This window comes from Lepisma saccharinum, chromosome 20 (genome assembly GCF_977018435.1).
Source record: "Lepisma saccharinum chromosome 20, izLepSacc3.1, whole genome shotgun sequence".
NCBI lineage: Eukaryota > Metazoa > Arthropoda > Insecta > Zygentoma > Lepismatidae > Lepisma > Lepisma saccharinum.
In genome coordinates this window covers 21,486,509-21,503,906 of record NC_139248.1, presented here as the reverse complement: position 1 = coordinate 21,503,906, position 17,398 = coordinate 21,486,509, and the positions used below count along the sequence as shown (strand labels likewise).

At 36.4% G+C, this 17,398-nt stretch overlaps 1 protein-coding gene across 1 annotated transcript in view; it reads left to right on the top strand.

Moving 5' to 3' along the window:
• LOC146003546 (uncharacterized) overlaps positions 1-17,398 on the top strand; it is a 295,640-nt gene that overhangs the window by 64,795 nt on the left and 213,447 nt on the right. The gene's annotated exons all lie outside the window — the stretch shown is intronic.

Genomic DNA, 17,398 nt, shown 5'->3' with positions numbered 1-17,398 from the left:
TAATATTTCTGAATTCAGCCCATTACAAGGATCTACATATCTGCCATTACCTGCCAATATCAAAAACAAAAGAGCCGTGGCTAATATAGAAAATAATGATGAGAAATGCTTTTTGTGGTGTATTTTAGCTGCTTTGTTTCCAGTTTTAAGGCATCCTGAGAGAATAACTTATTATAAACAATATGAACACAATTTTGATGAGGCAATGGAGGGTTTAGAATATCCAATGTCCGTTCAGAATTTTGATAAATTTGAAAAAAAGGCCAGGGATATTAATGGTAAACAATTATCTATTAATGTATTTACTTGTTCTACTGGCCGTGGCAATTGCTTGATAGATCCTCTCAGAATCAGTACATTTGATGATGATTCTGCTGTTCCGATTGATCCGCTCTTAATTGAAAAGGATGGCACATATCATTATACTCTGATACATAATCTTGAAGCTTTAGTCAGAACACAACTTGACAAATCCAATACAATATTCAAGTTGTGCAGAAGATGTTTAATTGTATTTGATGGTAGAAAAATGGTGAATGGTGTTTGTGAAAAGAATGCAGAAATTGCTAAAAACAAGTTAATTGAGCATCTGAAATACTGTGGCAACCATAAACCTGTTCATAGGCTTATGCCTAACCCAAATGAAAATGCCAAATTCAAAAAATTTGAAGCCTTGTTGGAACACCCAGCATATATAGTCTGTGATTTTGAATCAAACCTCAAACCCCTTGCATTCTGTAGCCCAGATCCTGATGAACCTTCAATTACATCATACCAGTTACATGAACCTTCTAGTTTTTGTTATGTGATTGTACAGGATGGTGTTGTTAGTAAAGAAGATTTATACATGGGAGCAGATGCCATCAAAAAATTTGCACTTACAATAGAAAATGAGTGCCATGACATAGCATCTAATGTATTATTAAAATCAAAACCCATGTTGCCTTTAACAGAGGAACAGATTGAAGATTTCAACAATGCAGAAAAATGCCCGGTATGTGATTCTGAATTTTCAGATACAAATATCAAGGTTCATCACCATTCTCATACAGATGGTAAATTCAAAATGGCCCTGTGTAATAGCTGTAATATTAAGATCCAGAGGCCAAAATTTATCCCCATATTTTGCCATGGTGCATCCAATTATGATTTTCATCATCTGATCAGGTACGAGGGGTTTGACAAGCAGAATTTAAATATTTTAGCAGAAAATAATGAGAAATATATTGCCATTAGCAAAATAATTAAAGTTAATGGTGTTCCTATTCACTTAAGATTTCTTGATTCATACAGAATTTTATCGGCTAGCCTGGCTACACTGGCCACTCAATTATCTGATGATCAATTCAAAACCACATGTGCTTCGTTTCCAAATCAGGACCTGAAATTAATTAGGCGGAAGGGTGTATATCCATATGATTATGTTACAGATTTTTCTAAATTTGATGAGTGTTCTCTGCCACCACAACATGAGTTTTACAGCAAAATCAGAGGATCTGGAATCACTGATGAAGATTATCACCATGCCCAGATGATGTGGAACAATTTAAAATGCCAGACATTTGGTGATTATCACAAGGCATATTTAAAACTTGATGTGACCCTCTTAGCTGATATACTTCAGGCATTTAGAAAATCTTCCATGCAAAATTATAAGCTGGATCCAATGTATTTTTACAGTGCTCCGGGCCTAGCATGGTCTGCAATGTTTTTGAACACTAAAATGCAGTTGGATCTGATCCAGGATCAAGATATGTATCTGTTTATGGAACAATGTATAAGGGGAGGCATGGTGCAATGTTCTCAGAGATATGCCAGAGCAAATAACAAATATATTCCTGATTATGATCCAGCACTGCCATCAAATTATATACTGTATGTGGATGCAAACAGCCTGTATGGTTATGCTATGATGGATAAATTGCCATATGCAGGGCTTGAGTGGGTTGAAGATTTCAATATTGAAGATCTTAAGGATTTTGATGACAGTAACTATGGTCTGTTCTTAGAGGTTGATCTGACAATTCCTGATGATTTACACAACATATTTTCTGATCTGCCCCCAATTCCCGAGGTTAAGTGTTCACCTGGCTCTAAACAGAAGAAATTGATGATGACTCTGGAGCCAAAACAAGATTATGTCATATATTACAAAAACCTCCAGTTCCTGATGAATCATGGTGTTCAAGTGACCAAAGTTGGAAAAGTTTTGAGGTTCAGGCACTCAAGATGGTTGAAGCCATATATTGATACAAACACAGAGCTTCGAACATCTGCATTGAGCCAATTTGATAAGACCTTGTTTAAATTGATGGTCAATTCAGTGTATGGCAAAACAATTGAAAATGTCAGAAAACATATTGATGTTAAAATAATTACTGACCCCAGCCGGAGCAAAAAATTGATTGCAAAGCCCAACTTCAATTACAGAAGAATTTATGATGAGAATATGGCACTTTTCAACATGAAAAAAACAAAGATTAAATTTGATAAGCCTATTTATGTAGGGGCTGTGATATTGGAATTGGCCAAATTACACATGTTAAAATTGTATTATGATGTGTTGAAGCCTTTTTATAAGGATCGTGTAAAACTGATGTACATGGACACAGATAGTTTTGTTCTTGATATTCAAACAGAAGATGTTTATCAAGATATAGCACAGCCTGAATTGTTTAAATATTTTGATACCAGTGAACATACAGAGATTCAACACCACAACAAAAAGGTGCCTGGCAAGTTAAAAGATGAGACACTTGGTGATGTTATTGTGGCATTTGCTGGGTTAAGGGCCAAGATGTATAGCTTTGAAACATGTAGTGGCGCTGTTGCAAAAAAGGCCAAGGGCATTGGCAGAGTGACTGTAGACAAAGAGCTTGAATTTGAAGATTACAAAAATTGCCTCAAATCATGTAGCACAATCAGAACATCAGAATCCAGAATTCAGAGTGTGGATCACTTGTTGACTAGCAATATTGTAAGAAAAGTGGCTCTGGACCCACATGATGATAAGAGATGCATTTTATCATGTGGCATACATACTTTACCATGGGGTCATTGTGATTTGAAAAGTGGCAAACAATGCCCAATTACAGAGCATGATTTGAAATAAATAAACATGCTAATGAACTTATTTGGGTTCAAAAAACAGGCTATTATGGACCTGCAAACAGCACAACCCTCTTCTGATATAATATCTAAACTAAGTGCTTTGTTAATTATTCATCTGAACAGCATATTTACAGATGTTGATGATGAAACACGTAAAATATTGTACATATTTAACAATAATTTAAATCATTACCAATTACCTGTAGGTGGTCAATTGCAATTTATTACAACCCCTGAGGGTAATGTCAAGATTTCAGTAGGGAGAAATATTTATAGAATTAAGCACTCAAACATGATTTCTGGCACTGTATATACTGTTTCTGCTGGTGACTGCTTATATATTGAGGTCCCGGGATCATATGACAAGCTTATACCTTTTCTTATAGAATTAAGAATTAGATATTCAATAATAAATAACCACTAAAACAAAAATGCCTAATGATATATTTGGCCATACAAGGCATGAAGATCACAGTGATGAGATTCTGATGCTTGATGTCAGAGTCAAGAAATTAAGAAGTGATTTACAAGCTTTACAAACCACACTCAATGCCAGTCTTCAACTAGAAATTACAAATTTGCAATCACAATGCATGGACCCTCTTCTTAAAATTGATTCAGAACTCAAAGTGCTGCTTCAGAAATATACTGACTTGGCCACATTGGATAATTTTCAAAGTTTAGAAGAAGCTGTAGCAGCTCTTCAAGCCAAATTTAAGACCCAGGCCACCAACTCTGAGCAATTGAAACAGCAATTGGAAGAGCAGATAAATAATGTCAAGACACAGCTCCAAACAATTGTCAAAAGCATAAAATCACAAGAAGATTTTGATCTAGTGATTTCCACTCTAAAGGAACAGATTCAATCACTCCAGATACCTAATCTGGACCCTCTGAACAATGCCATAGCCGAGGTTAAAGAAACAATTTTGACACTTGAAAATTTTATGAACAACTTGCCATCTTCTGATGCTTTGAGTGCAATAACTCGGAGTGTTGCCAACATTAAGCTGCAACTTGAAACATATGAAGATTTTGGAAAAATTCAAAGTACCATAACCCATCTTGAGGGTACAATAGCAGCAGTGCAAAGTGATTTGACAAATGTACAAGAATCTCTAGAATCCCGCCTGCCTGGTATTGTAGACACACTTGTCAGTGTCCAGCAACAGATCACAAAGCTTGAAAACCTCAACACTGAATCTGAGCTATCTCATTTTCATCACTTGGTCGATGATATCCAAACAAAACTTGAAATTTTACAACAATCAACACCCACTCAGGCAGATATAGCCCTGCTCCAAAATGCTATGCAAAATGTGGCTGATGCTTCTGAATTAAATAATGTGAAATTGGCACTTGAATCTTTGCAAAATACTGTAACAAATCTGCCTACATCACAGGAACTTAAAAATATTAAGAGAGCTGTGAATCGCATATTGAAATCAGAAGATATCAAGAATATCCAGACAGAGATCAAACAACTCACTCAGACAGTGGCCACTCTACCAACCAATCAACATATTAATGAACTGCATGCCCTGTTTGAGGATATCAGAAGACAGGTCCATGATCTTACTGCTCAAAATTCAAAATTGGCAGTTATTGAAAATTTGCAACAAATTGTAGCTAATATCAAGCAACAACTAGGGACCATGGAATCCAATCAAGCAAATGCTCTGTCTGTTTTTGCCACCCAGCTTCAAGAGATTGTGCAACAATACAAGAAACTTGTTGTGGACATAAAAATCAAGCCAGGCCATGATGATGTTGTTAGGACCATCAATGAGCACCTTGAATCTGTAACAAGCAGATTGCTTACAGCAGAAAAAGAAATAACAGGCATAATCGAGAATCCTAAACATACAGTAATTCTTGAATTGTACAGCATCCCCAACAAAGAATATGATTCACCATTTACACCAGGTGGCAAAATATATATGCTGTCCCCTGCACAATTTTATTACCAGTTTTTTGTTGGGGGCACACTGAGACCAATCAAGATCAAATATTGGCTACAACCACAGGCACACCACTACCCCCACCTTATCAATAACAAATGCTGACAACAAACAAAAAATCGCCAGTGTAGAGTTAGAGGATTATATAGATCCCAATACATTAGAAACATCTTATGCTGAAGATGAAGGCTCTCTGGAATTTCATATACAAATAGGAGACAAATTATATTTAGAAAATCCTGTAGTATCAGCTGCTGAACACCCCATAGTTGCAATATTCTTGTTTTCATATTATGTCTAGACAAATTATTGTTGATGAATTACACAGACAAGCCAGACATAATTATAAGAGACTGCCAGTGGTCACAAAAGGCATAGATGATTTATGGCAGAGCGACTTGATTGAGATGGCAAGTGGACAGCTGAAAAACTTAGACAAAATCAACAAGGGCTACAAGTATCTACTCACTGTAATAGACATATTTTCAAAATTTGCCTGGGCTGTGCCACTCAAATCCAAGACTGGAAAATGTGTTACAGAAGCCATCAGGACAATCATCAATCAGAGTGGAAGATCACCGCGCTATTTGCAAACAGATAATGGCAAAGAATTTTATAATTCTGTGTTCCAACAATTTATTAAAAGCCAGTCAATACAACATTATTCGAGTTACAGTGATCTCAAGGCCTCAATTGTAGAGAGATTCAACAAAACTCTAAAAAATCTTATGTATAAACAATTTACACTTCAAGGTAATTATAAATGGCTTAATATTCTTCCAGAACTTCTACATAAATATAACAACTCGGTTCATTCCACAATCAACATGAAACCCTCTGAAGTAACTTCATCTGATGAGCAAAAATTGATCAGGACTGTTTATTATCCTAGATACCAGCCAACAACAAGAAAGGCCAAATACAAGGTGGGTGATCAAGTAAGAATCAGCAAATATAAGCACTTATTCAAAAGAGGCTTTACAAGAAACTGGAGCACTGAATTATTTACAGTGGTTCAAGTTAAACCTGGGACCCTTAACACATATATAATAAAAGATCACCGAGGAGAAATTCTCAAAGGCAGATTCTACGAAGAAGAAGAACTCAACAAAACTAAACAGCCTGACACATATCTCATAGAAAAAATCATCCGCAGAAAAGGCAACAAATTATTTGTCAAATGGCTAGGACTTCCAGAACACAGCTGGATCGATGCAGACAAAGTGATAATATGAGCACCTGGGATGTTATAAAAAGGCTGCCAGAACCTGAACAGCAGGTTAAGAGAAATGGCAAGTTGCTGCCTGATAATATTAGATGTCTTATTGTTGGGCCATCAGCTTGTGGTAAAACTACACTAGTGATTGATAATTTTTTATTGGCACCCAACTGGTTAGACTGGAAAAACAGGCACTTGTATGTCTTCTCTAAGAGCTTGGAACAATTAAAATATCAGCAGCTGATGAAGCTATATGATGGATTGGATATAGCCACTTTTGAACCAGATGTTAAGCCACTTCATGAATGTATCGATAATTCTGTTGTTGTGTTTGATGACATTATACTGGATAATCAAAACAAGGTTAGAAATTTCTTTACACAGGGCCGACACAAAAACATTGATTGCTTCTACCTGGCACAGACGTTTTCTAAAATACCGAAGCTGCTGATCCGAGACAACAGCAATTTTATATGTGTGTTTCATCAAGATCATACCAACCTCAAACACATACATGATGAATATGTAGGTGGGGACTTGAGCTACAATGATTTTTCCAAGTTTTGCAGTAGGTGCTGGAATCAAAACAGTTATGGGTTTGTCACAATTGATATGACAAGAAAACCCAATAGTGGCAAATACAGAAATAAAATCAACAATTTTCTAGACATTGAAACATATATAAATAACCATGAAAAGGCCAATCATTGATGATCTTAAATTAAGAGATTATATTGTAAAAAGATTTAAGGGATGGAAATCACAGAACCGAGGAATTTATGAACAACACAAACAAACAGAACAGCCTATTATTGATGCTATTAGTGAATTAGGTAAAAATATCAAAACTGTTACAGAGCAAAATCAAAATTTGATCACAGAGCTTGTACCTGTAGCTGCAAGGAACATATTAGATTATCCAATCACCCCACTTTCCAGTATTCATACACCTAGTCCTGTTGCTCCTCGAAGAATTGAAGCTACTCTGGATCCTATTGAATTGCGTCTTCATGCTCAAAAATATTTAAGCACACCTAAAGACAACAAAGATGAGGTCTTTGGCTTATATGCCGACACAGAGCGTGATGGTAGCATCATACATAGAATTGGCAATTTCAGAGTAACATTTATGGGAGATGATCTCATTGTATATTCAGAATCTCATCTTGGAGAAAAAGGTGGTTTTGTTAAATATCCCGGCACACCTGGATTGTGGGAACTGATGACTCGGAAAAGGCCTGGCAGCTATACAGATCAAGACTATGAGCACTACAAAGAAATATTAATAAAATCAGATGCTCTATACCAGAACAATGATCCCACACAAAAAAGAGTCAAGTCTAGCAGTGGAACAAAATGCAACAATTTAATCAAGCCCATATGGTCACAGATCAAGACAGGCAGTGGAATCAAACAATACAACACCCTGCCTAAAGAATTTGTCTGGGTTGATGATGTCAGGAAACTTGTAGATAGGTTATTGGTGATAGCTGGGGAGGAAAATGCTGGCAACCACAATTTTTACAATGAAAAGGTTGGAATTATGGACATGATAAGCACCAAATTGTCTAATTTTATAGTGAATGACACTAAGGGGATTGGATATCTTATAAAAATTATTAATACTCTACCACCTAAATTTTGGAATATTTCTGAGGGTCGGGGGTTGGTTAATGACATTATAAACAAGCTGCCATTTGAACTACATATTCCAGGCTATCAGTATTGTGGTCCAGGCACAAAATTGGACCATAGATTAAACAGAGGTGATCCTGGTGTTAATCCCCTAGATGCTGCTTGTAGAGACCATGACATAGCATACAACACACATTCTGATCTTGACAAGAGACATGTTGCAGACAAGAAGTTAGAAGAGGCTGCATTTGGTAGATTTGTAAGCAAAGATGCTTCTTTAAGTGAAAAAATAGCAGCATTGGGGACCACCATAGCTATGAACACCAAACAAAAACTGGGGTGGGGGCTGTGAATATGTATATAATAAACCTACAATGAAGGCCAAGGGTGTTATGTATCAAATACCTTATGCAGGTCTTAAATCTCTTAAAACTATTGATAGCCTTTTAACCAAAAAGCAGCGGAAGAAAAAAAGCTCTTGTATTGCCAAGGACCATGGTATGAAATTGTTGCTTAGTACCCCCCAATTAAAAAAAATACAGCAATCCAGGAAAAAATCACATGTGGGGGGTTTCATATTTACTATCCCGGCCATCTTAGCAGCACTTGGGGCTGTTGGGAGCTTGGCTGGGGTATCAGCTGCCATAGCAAAAAGAGTAATAGATGCCAAGAAGAATAAGGCAGAATTAGATGAATTGAAGCGCCATAACCTGGCCATGGAGAAACAAGGCAAAGGTGTTAAGAGAGCCATGAATAAGTTTAAAAAAAACAAGAGCCGCTTACAAACCAAGATATTGAAGCTTTAATCAAGCCACTGGGCATCAAAAATTTTAGAGGTGTGTACATGTCTGATTCTTTACCAGAACAACCACTCAACAAAGAGTGTGGCATTGTCAATTTGGATAAGTACAAAAATCAAGGCACTCACTGGATCTGTTATCTTAAATATTTAAAAAATGAGGCATTTGTGTTTGATTCATTTGGAGGTGTTCCACCTGAAAATTTAGTAAAATATCTAAAATCAACTAATCTTTATTACAATAATGCCCGTGTTCAAAATTTCAAAGATGTTAATTGTGGACATTTGTGTTTATCTGTTCTCAGATATATGTCTCAAATAAATAAACCATCAATTGAAAATTTTCAAAAGGCCCTGTGGTATTTAAAACATCATGGGGGTATTCCATCTCACCAGCCAAAATTCAATATTGAAACTCAAATTACATGATGATATAGTGTATCCCAAAACAATAGCTCTCAGAGCATTTTATGGCATGTACTTGATCCGTAATATTACACACCACAACAACAAAATTGCAGTAGGGGATCAAAAAATTGTCATCACTCCAGGGCAGTATAATCTGTCCACTCTAAATGCTCAATTACCCAGAGGTATAGTATTAACTCAAAATTCTGTCACTCACAGAGTAGAGATTGTATCTGCTACAGAAACAGCGGATCTGGGTACTATAGGAGAGCTGTTAGGCTTTGAGAACAACACAAAACTTGAACCAGCCATCAAACACACTGCTATTAATATACCTAAATTCTTAGCCATAGAGACTCTAAATATTCACTGTAATGTGGCTGAGGGTATGATCACCAAATCAAATGGCATAGGCACTCACAAACAAACTGGCATCATTGCAACATTTAAACCTAATTCTGAATTTATGGAGCCAATCATCTACACTCCATCCCCAACATTATATTTTCCTGTGTGCCATAATAGAATAGATAATATTGAATTGATGGTCACTAATGAAAAAGAAGAATTAGTTGATTTTGCTGGAGCCACAACAACTGCAATCATAGAGATTAATATTTAAATAAAAATACATACAAATAAATGGAAAATATTGAGAGTTATGAGCTACAATCATTCCCCCAAACAGGAGGACATTTGCAAATTTAAATCAACCCAACACAGAGATTGAGGTTGATCTTGATGTAGGGCATGGCTTTATACACCCCCACAGAGCAGATCTATACATCAAATTTGATGTTGTAAAGCTCGATGGTACAGATTATCCGGCAAATTCAAATATAAGATTGGTAGACAATTTTGTGCCACATCTGTTCTCTGAAATTGAGATCAGAAAACATGGTGTTGTTATAAACAGAGTGGATTACCCCGGCATTACCTCCACAGCTTTGGCCACACTAAAATTATCCAAAACCGAGGCTTCTTACTACAAAATAGGTGGATTTGAGGCTGGTGATAAAATATTATCCAAAAGCCACACAGTGCTGTTCCCTATGCGCCTGTTGCCAGGATTCTTCTCAGATTACAAAGATATTATGTGGAAGGGTGGTTTAAGAATCACATTTGGAAGAGCTGTCAATGATAATAATGCTTTGATGAGGTACAGTACATTAAATTCTACAGGGGAAGCTTTGCCTAATACCCTACCTGATGAAGGCAAATGCATTATTCAGACTATGGAGCTAAGAATCCCGGTTGTTGAATATGAAGCCAGTTATGCTCTTAAATACAAAGCAGATATAATAAAAAATCCAGAAGTACCTTTACAATTTTATACATATCAATGTGTACAGAAGCCTGCCGCTGGTACTTATTATGAGTTTGATGCTACAAATTCATTCTCCAGTATACAATATGACATGCCAGATTTTGTGGTGGTATTGTTTCAGACTGGAAGACACAATAATCATAAAAAAAATTCAAGTAGATTTGATAACTGCAACATCAAGAACATATATCTTAAAAATGGCAGAAATGAGGTATTTCCTAGAGAAAATTATAATTTAGACATGTCCAAGGATGATTTCCTCAAATTATATGAAGCATTTACAGCATACAAAAGGGTCACTACTGGCAATACTGACATGTATTACACACCAGATGAATTCAAAGCACAGAGACCCATGTTTGTCATCAACACTTCAAAAAGGAAACAAGTTGTGGTTAATGACAGGACAAACATTAAAATTAACTGTGAATTCCACGATACACTCCCTGATGACACTATATGTAGTGTTATTCTCATAGGTGAAAAATCATATGTTTATGATGTAAGAAATGAGAGAGTCACAGAGCAATTCTAGAAAGTCTCTGCATATTACATTGTTTTAATATTAGATAAACAAATTGAGGCTGGTGTCCAATTGAACTTAAACTTGAAGTGAATATGTGTGTGTGTGTGTGTGTGGGTGTGGGTGGGTGGGTGTGTGTGTGTTAATACGTTTGGCGTAGTTTTAGGTGTGGGCAAAAAAAATATCAAGAGGGGCATATTTTTGACAGGTTTATGGACAACAATCTCACAGAAGTGCCTTTTGTAAGTATAGACAAATCAATCTCAGGGGGGTCATACTTTCTCAGGAAATTCCCGAGGGCATTTTTACAAAAATCTTGGATTAGACAGGGTTCCACACTTGAGCAAAAAGCTCATATGGGCATGTTGAGCTAGTTTTAAGTGTAGGCAAATCTGCCTGAGAGGGGCTCATACTTTCTCGGGTTTATAATAGGTCAAATAACACTACTTATGGTTATCCTGTAAGTCCTAAACTACGGTGAATCAATAAATTATTTTCAATGTTTCAAGAGTAGCCATGTCAATTTCCTACTTTGCTCTAAGAACTGAAGTATTTCGGTTTTGCACATACAATGAAAGTACTTTCAGTACTTGAAGAGAGTCTTAAAATATTGCAAGTTCCATCACAAATAACTACTTTGTCAAATGTTTAACCAGTCCTCCCACGAGTCGATCGGGGACCATCTCGACTTATATTTTTTAAGACACGAGAAACACTCTAACAGTTGGGCTGAAAAGTTCATAGGCTGACTCATAGATGGCGTTACTAGAATTAAATCCATGTGATTTTTACTTAGTACTAACCTTCAAAAGATACGTGTATAAATTTCACAGCTGCCGGATAATTAGTTCGTGAGATATAGCATTGTGAGTGAAGCAGCTTTTGTTATTGTGAAAAAATGGATAAAAAAGAATTTCGTGTGTTAATAAAGCATTGCTTTTTGGCGAAAAAAAATACTGTTGAAGCCAAGGCTTGGCTTGATAAACATTATTCGGACTCTGCACCAGGGAAATCAACCGTTGAGAAGTGGTTTGCTAAATTTAAACGAGGCGAAATGAGCATCGAAGACGATGTACGCAGTAGACGCCCCAAAGAGGCTGTTACCGACGAAAACATCAAAAAAGTCCACAAAATAATTTTAAATGATCGTAAAGTGAAGTTGATCGAGATAGCTGAGACTTTAAAAATATCAAAGGAACGTGTTGGACATATTGTGCATGAATATTTGAACATCCGAAAGCTGTGTGCAAAATGGGTGCCGCGCGTGCTCACAATCGATCAAAAGCAACAACGTTTTGATGATTCGGAGCAATGTTTAGCGATATTCAACCGTAATAAACCATCACCTTCTCAAACTGGAGAAAGCCGAATGGCTTCTTATAGTCACGTGAGCGACGTCATCATCTGTAGGCGAGACAGCCGACATGTTTGATTTATTTGTTGGAAGGAATGTTGGACCTTTTTAGTGAATGTGGAATTGCAATGCAATTTTAAGAATTGTAATGAAGTTTAAGTGAAGTGTGAACGTACAAGAAATATGGTCTATAAGTGTTGAGTACCCCAGTGTAGAGGAAATTATGATGAGAACAGTAAAACTAATGTATTTAGATTTCCTCAATATGTTACTGAAAAGATAAATGGATTAGGGCAATTCCACGTAATTTTGTCCCTACGATCAACTCCAGGGTAAGTAACACAGATTTTATACTTATCAATAAACTTGACAAATAGCTTAGTTCACAATGTAAAGATTTAATCTGCACGAAATAGGCATCTTACAAACTTTTAGATTTGCTCAAGTTTTACTTGTTTCTTGCAAATGATTTTTGATCACCAGTACCGAATTGGTAAATCTAACCAAACTAATTTACTTAGAAATGTCAAATAGTTTAACGTGAATTACCAAATTTGGTTAACGTTACATAGTTGTTTATCGTTGCAAAATGAATTGTACAACGTTATAAAATATTGTCACATCTACCAAAGCAGTCTAGTGCTTCGATAACATGTTCGTTATCGAGACTTCCATATAATTTATACAAATATTCACTTTCAAAGTATGCTTACGGAAAGAAAACTATAGAACTGAGGAAGGTTGAGAATATGAACTTATATTCTTATTTTTAGCTCACTTTTCTGCCTCTTTAGGTTAATCGGAGATAATGGAAGACAAGTTGATATTTATGTTATGCATTGAAATACAAAGTACACTGTGTAACAACAAGCATTTTGAATATTTCCTTGTATAATTATACAAGAATATATTATTTATGTTTCAAATAAAAGTTTTCAAACAAAAAGCATACTTTTTAACCGAGTTATGCGAATAAGCAAACATAGTCATTTTCATTAACTTGGGTTTTCTTGAGTGTATTTAATAAAATTCTGTACTTGCATGTGTATAAATTATTTTGGCTCTACAAACTTCCATGTGACATTTTTTTTGGTATTCCTAAACAAAATTGTTGAAAAATTTTCACTGATGTTTGGTTATTGGAAACAAACAAATCGCCAAACTGCTCAACGCTAAACTGTCAACCTAACCTTTTTCTTTAGTCTAAGCAATTTTTTTTCCCGCGTACCAATTACAACCTAAAATCTTAAACTGTTTTGTAAAAAGTATTGGTTCAATTTTTTTAAAAAAAATTAAGTATAGCTACTAGTATTGAGACTCGCTGATGTCATGTTTGATTTTTGTTATTTAGCGTCGCTTTTCTACCAATTTTGGCTAATAGCAACGATGAGGACGAATGACAATATGATGAAATTGATGAAGGAGCACTCACAAATATCACCGGCCAGGATTCGAACACGGATCCCCTGGCATCAGCCACGGAGGTCGGCTCTGATATCATGTGACCTACAGGAGAGAATATTATTTTCCTTTCAACAAAAGTATTGCATGTATACTTGAGGGCAGATTAAGTTATTAAATACTGTAGATGTGCATTGTTAATAAATTGGAAGAGCTTTCCTAGTTTGTTCATTTTGTGCTGGTGAAAATGAATGTCATATCCGCCTGTGATCTTTTTGCTGCCAATTCCTGGCATTGTAAACCCCACTTCATGATTTTGCTGAAAATGTTCATGGTAACCACACACTTGCATTTCTATATTTCAAAGACGGTCACAATTTCTGCAAGATTTCAATTCTCTTGTAACTTAAGTTCTGCTTGTATAAAGCAAGTACCTAATAGTCCACTTCATTCTAAAGAGCCCACTTTACCTTCATGTTCCCAGTTATAATGGCATTTTTCCTTATGCTATTTCCAGGTGTGCCAAGCACATTTCAATACTGGGGACATTGAATGGGAGACACTGCACTTGGATGATCGTACAGGGAAAGTGTTCAGAGTTGCTTTGGCAAGGCCTAGGATCCGTCCAGGTGCAATCCCATCTATTTTCTCTGGATGTCCATCATACCTGTCTTCTGAACGCAAAATAAAGAGGCGCAAAAATGTCCAGAAAAGAAGAAAGAAAATAGGGAGGCAGAAGCTTTAAGAAGAGCAATTACAGACAGAATAGGGACAAAAAAAAAAAAAAAGAGTATGACGTAACTCCCACATTTTCAATCTTAAGTGAACTGAAGGGTCGGATCAACAAAATCCATCTTTCTTCACAGTGAGATATTTTGCAAGAGGAAAGCTGCATTATTTTCATATCCCTCAACCTCAGCCAATACCGACAGTTGGGTGGTGCGCAGTACAACGTATCTCTCCATCATATTTTTGAGACGGAACAAAAACTGCGTCTTGCCAGCAGAATGAAGTTGAAACTGAAGTCACTAAAATATGGTGACATCTTTGCAAATCAAATTGACGAGTATGGCACATCTGAATTTACCCTGGCAGTTACAGACTTGGCTGTTTCAGAGTTCGAAAATTCGTGCTGCGGATATTGTGGAAGCGAAGAGAGATCTTCCTATTTTGATTTACCTAGCAGGCTACTGCTCTTACATTACAAGAAAAATGTTGACGTGCGATGACTGTAGCAACATTTTAGTTTTGGACAAGATTATGCAAGATATTCCAAATGATTCATTGGATTTTATAAAAAGTTCGGATAGAGTTGGATTGTTGTGTCCTTCAGAGGTGGTTGTGGATATTGTGCTGATCAGTTATGTTGTTGTCAAAAACTGATAAGACGTGAATATGAAGTGGAATTCTTGAAAGCAGCAAACCAACGGGAAGTGGCATTCAATTTGAATCTTGTTAAGTTTAAAGAAGATGAAGATAAGTGGTTGGTGAGCTGCAATAATGGACAAGAATGCGAAAACGTTTTGAGAATAATTTTGTGGTCCTCGACAAATGCTTTGTTAAATAAGTAAAAGAGTAAATAACTTTGTTGAAGGCCGACACAAAAGAAGAAAACTCTCCACACTCTAAACTTTTTTGTTGTTTGCATTATTCATTTGTCGAAAAAATTGGGTGTTTGTACTACAAAGTGCTAACGGAAAGAAAATTAAAGGATAATAATATTGAAAATGCTAGCGATGTGTCTAAGAGTTTATTAATTGGTTAGGCAACTTGACCAAGTTCCTGTCAACCTAACAGGAGGTGATTAACTTATTCTATTTGTTTTTTACTTTTCTTACATAAACTGTAACGAGTTTTATGTAAAACTTAAGAATATTACGGATAATATTTCATAAATACATGCATTTTTAAAAAAAAAATCCACCAGAAAGTTTGTAACGATTTTCAACATGAATTTGGGTTATAATAGGGATTTTTTGTGGTGGCCATAGTCGCTTCTTGAACGAAAATGTTGATGCAAATATTCATTTTTTTCCTTCTATCTCTCCTAACTATATTTGCGTAAGGGTAAATGTTAAAATGTGACTTCCTCTGAGATTCCAGTCATTCAAAAAAAGAAACAAACGAACTAAAATTCTCTACGATGAAATATTGTCTTCCTTTTAGAGCATTAAGATGATCGCCTCCAGATGATGACGTCAGAACTGAGCGCTGCGGCCTGAGCCTGTAAGATGGTCTTGAATAAACACGAATTTTTCCGTCGATATATTACAATGGATGAAACATGGCTCCATAACTACACTCCAGAGTCCAATCGACAGTCAGCCGAGTGGACTGAACGTGATGAACCGAATCCAAAGCGTGGAAAGACGCAACAGTCGGCTGGCAAGGTTATGGCATCAGTATTCTGGGATGCGCATGGTATTATATTCATCGATTACCTCAAAAAGGGCCAGACCATCAACAGCGATTATTTCATAGCGTTGTTGGAGCGTTTAAAGGATGAAATCACGAAAAAACGGCCCCATTTGAAGAAGAAAAAAGTGCTGTTTCATCAAGACAATGCACCGTGTCACAAATCAATGAAAACGATGGCAAAATTATATGAATTAGACTACGAATTGCTTCCCCATCCACCATATTCTCCAGATCTGGCCCCCAGTGACTTTTTCCTGTTTGCAGACCTTAAAAGAATGCTCGCTGGAAAGAAATTTAGCACTGATGAAGAGGTAATCGCCGAAACTGAGGCCTATTTTGAGGCTAAAGAGAAATCGTACTATAAAAATGGCATCGAAAAATTGTATGACCGCTATAATCGTTGTATCGCCCTCAAAGGCAACTATATTGAATAATAAAATCGAATTTTGTCAAAAAAAATATTTTTTACTATGTTAGCCTACGAACTTTTCAGCCCAACTGTTACATCTCAACAAGCGCTCGAACAGGATTAAACGACAGCCCAGTTTTAGTTAGTATTCAATACAAAGTACTTGTGAAACACAAGAAGTCTGAAAAAATACCGAATACGTGGCATCTAAGAGAGACACACCCAGGGGCGCCAACTTTTCAAAATCATTGATTGGGTGGGCTCAAACACTTGAATTATAAGTTCGCAAAAAATCACAAATTATTGGGTGGGTTCGGTCCATGGTCACTGTGCACTGTCACCATGAATCGTGTAACAAAATTTTTGTACGTGGCATGTAGCTATGGTCCGGTACATTTAATTGAATTGAATTGATGGATTGATTTGGTGTTTTAAGTCCACTTTATACACAGTAAGGCTAATTGGGACTGGACCTACACTTTAAAGTGGGATCCGAACCACTACGTGCTTCCACCGGGTATCGAACCCGGAACCCCTTGAACTTAATTGAATTCAAATGGAGCACCGTAAGTACGATGTAGTTTAAAAGTGGGTTGGAAATTATGGTCCCAGGTTGACATGTGTCATTCATAACCAGAGATTTGGTGGTTCAAAACAGGGGAGGGGGAAATCCTCCTTTCGCTCATTCAAATCGCACCCCGCATTAAAATGAATAAATGCATGTTTCGTCCCTACTTTCCAACTTCCGTTCCATCATATTCGAAATGAGCCTAAAACGGGGTCTAGAGCTTTATATGTTTGGGAATTATCTGTTTTTATATAACTATAAATTT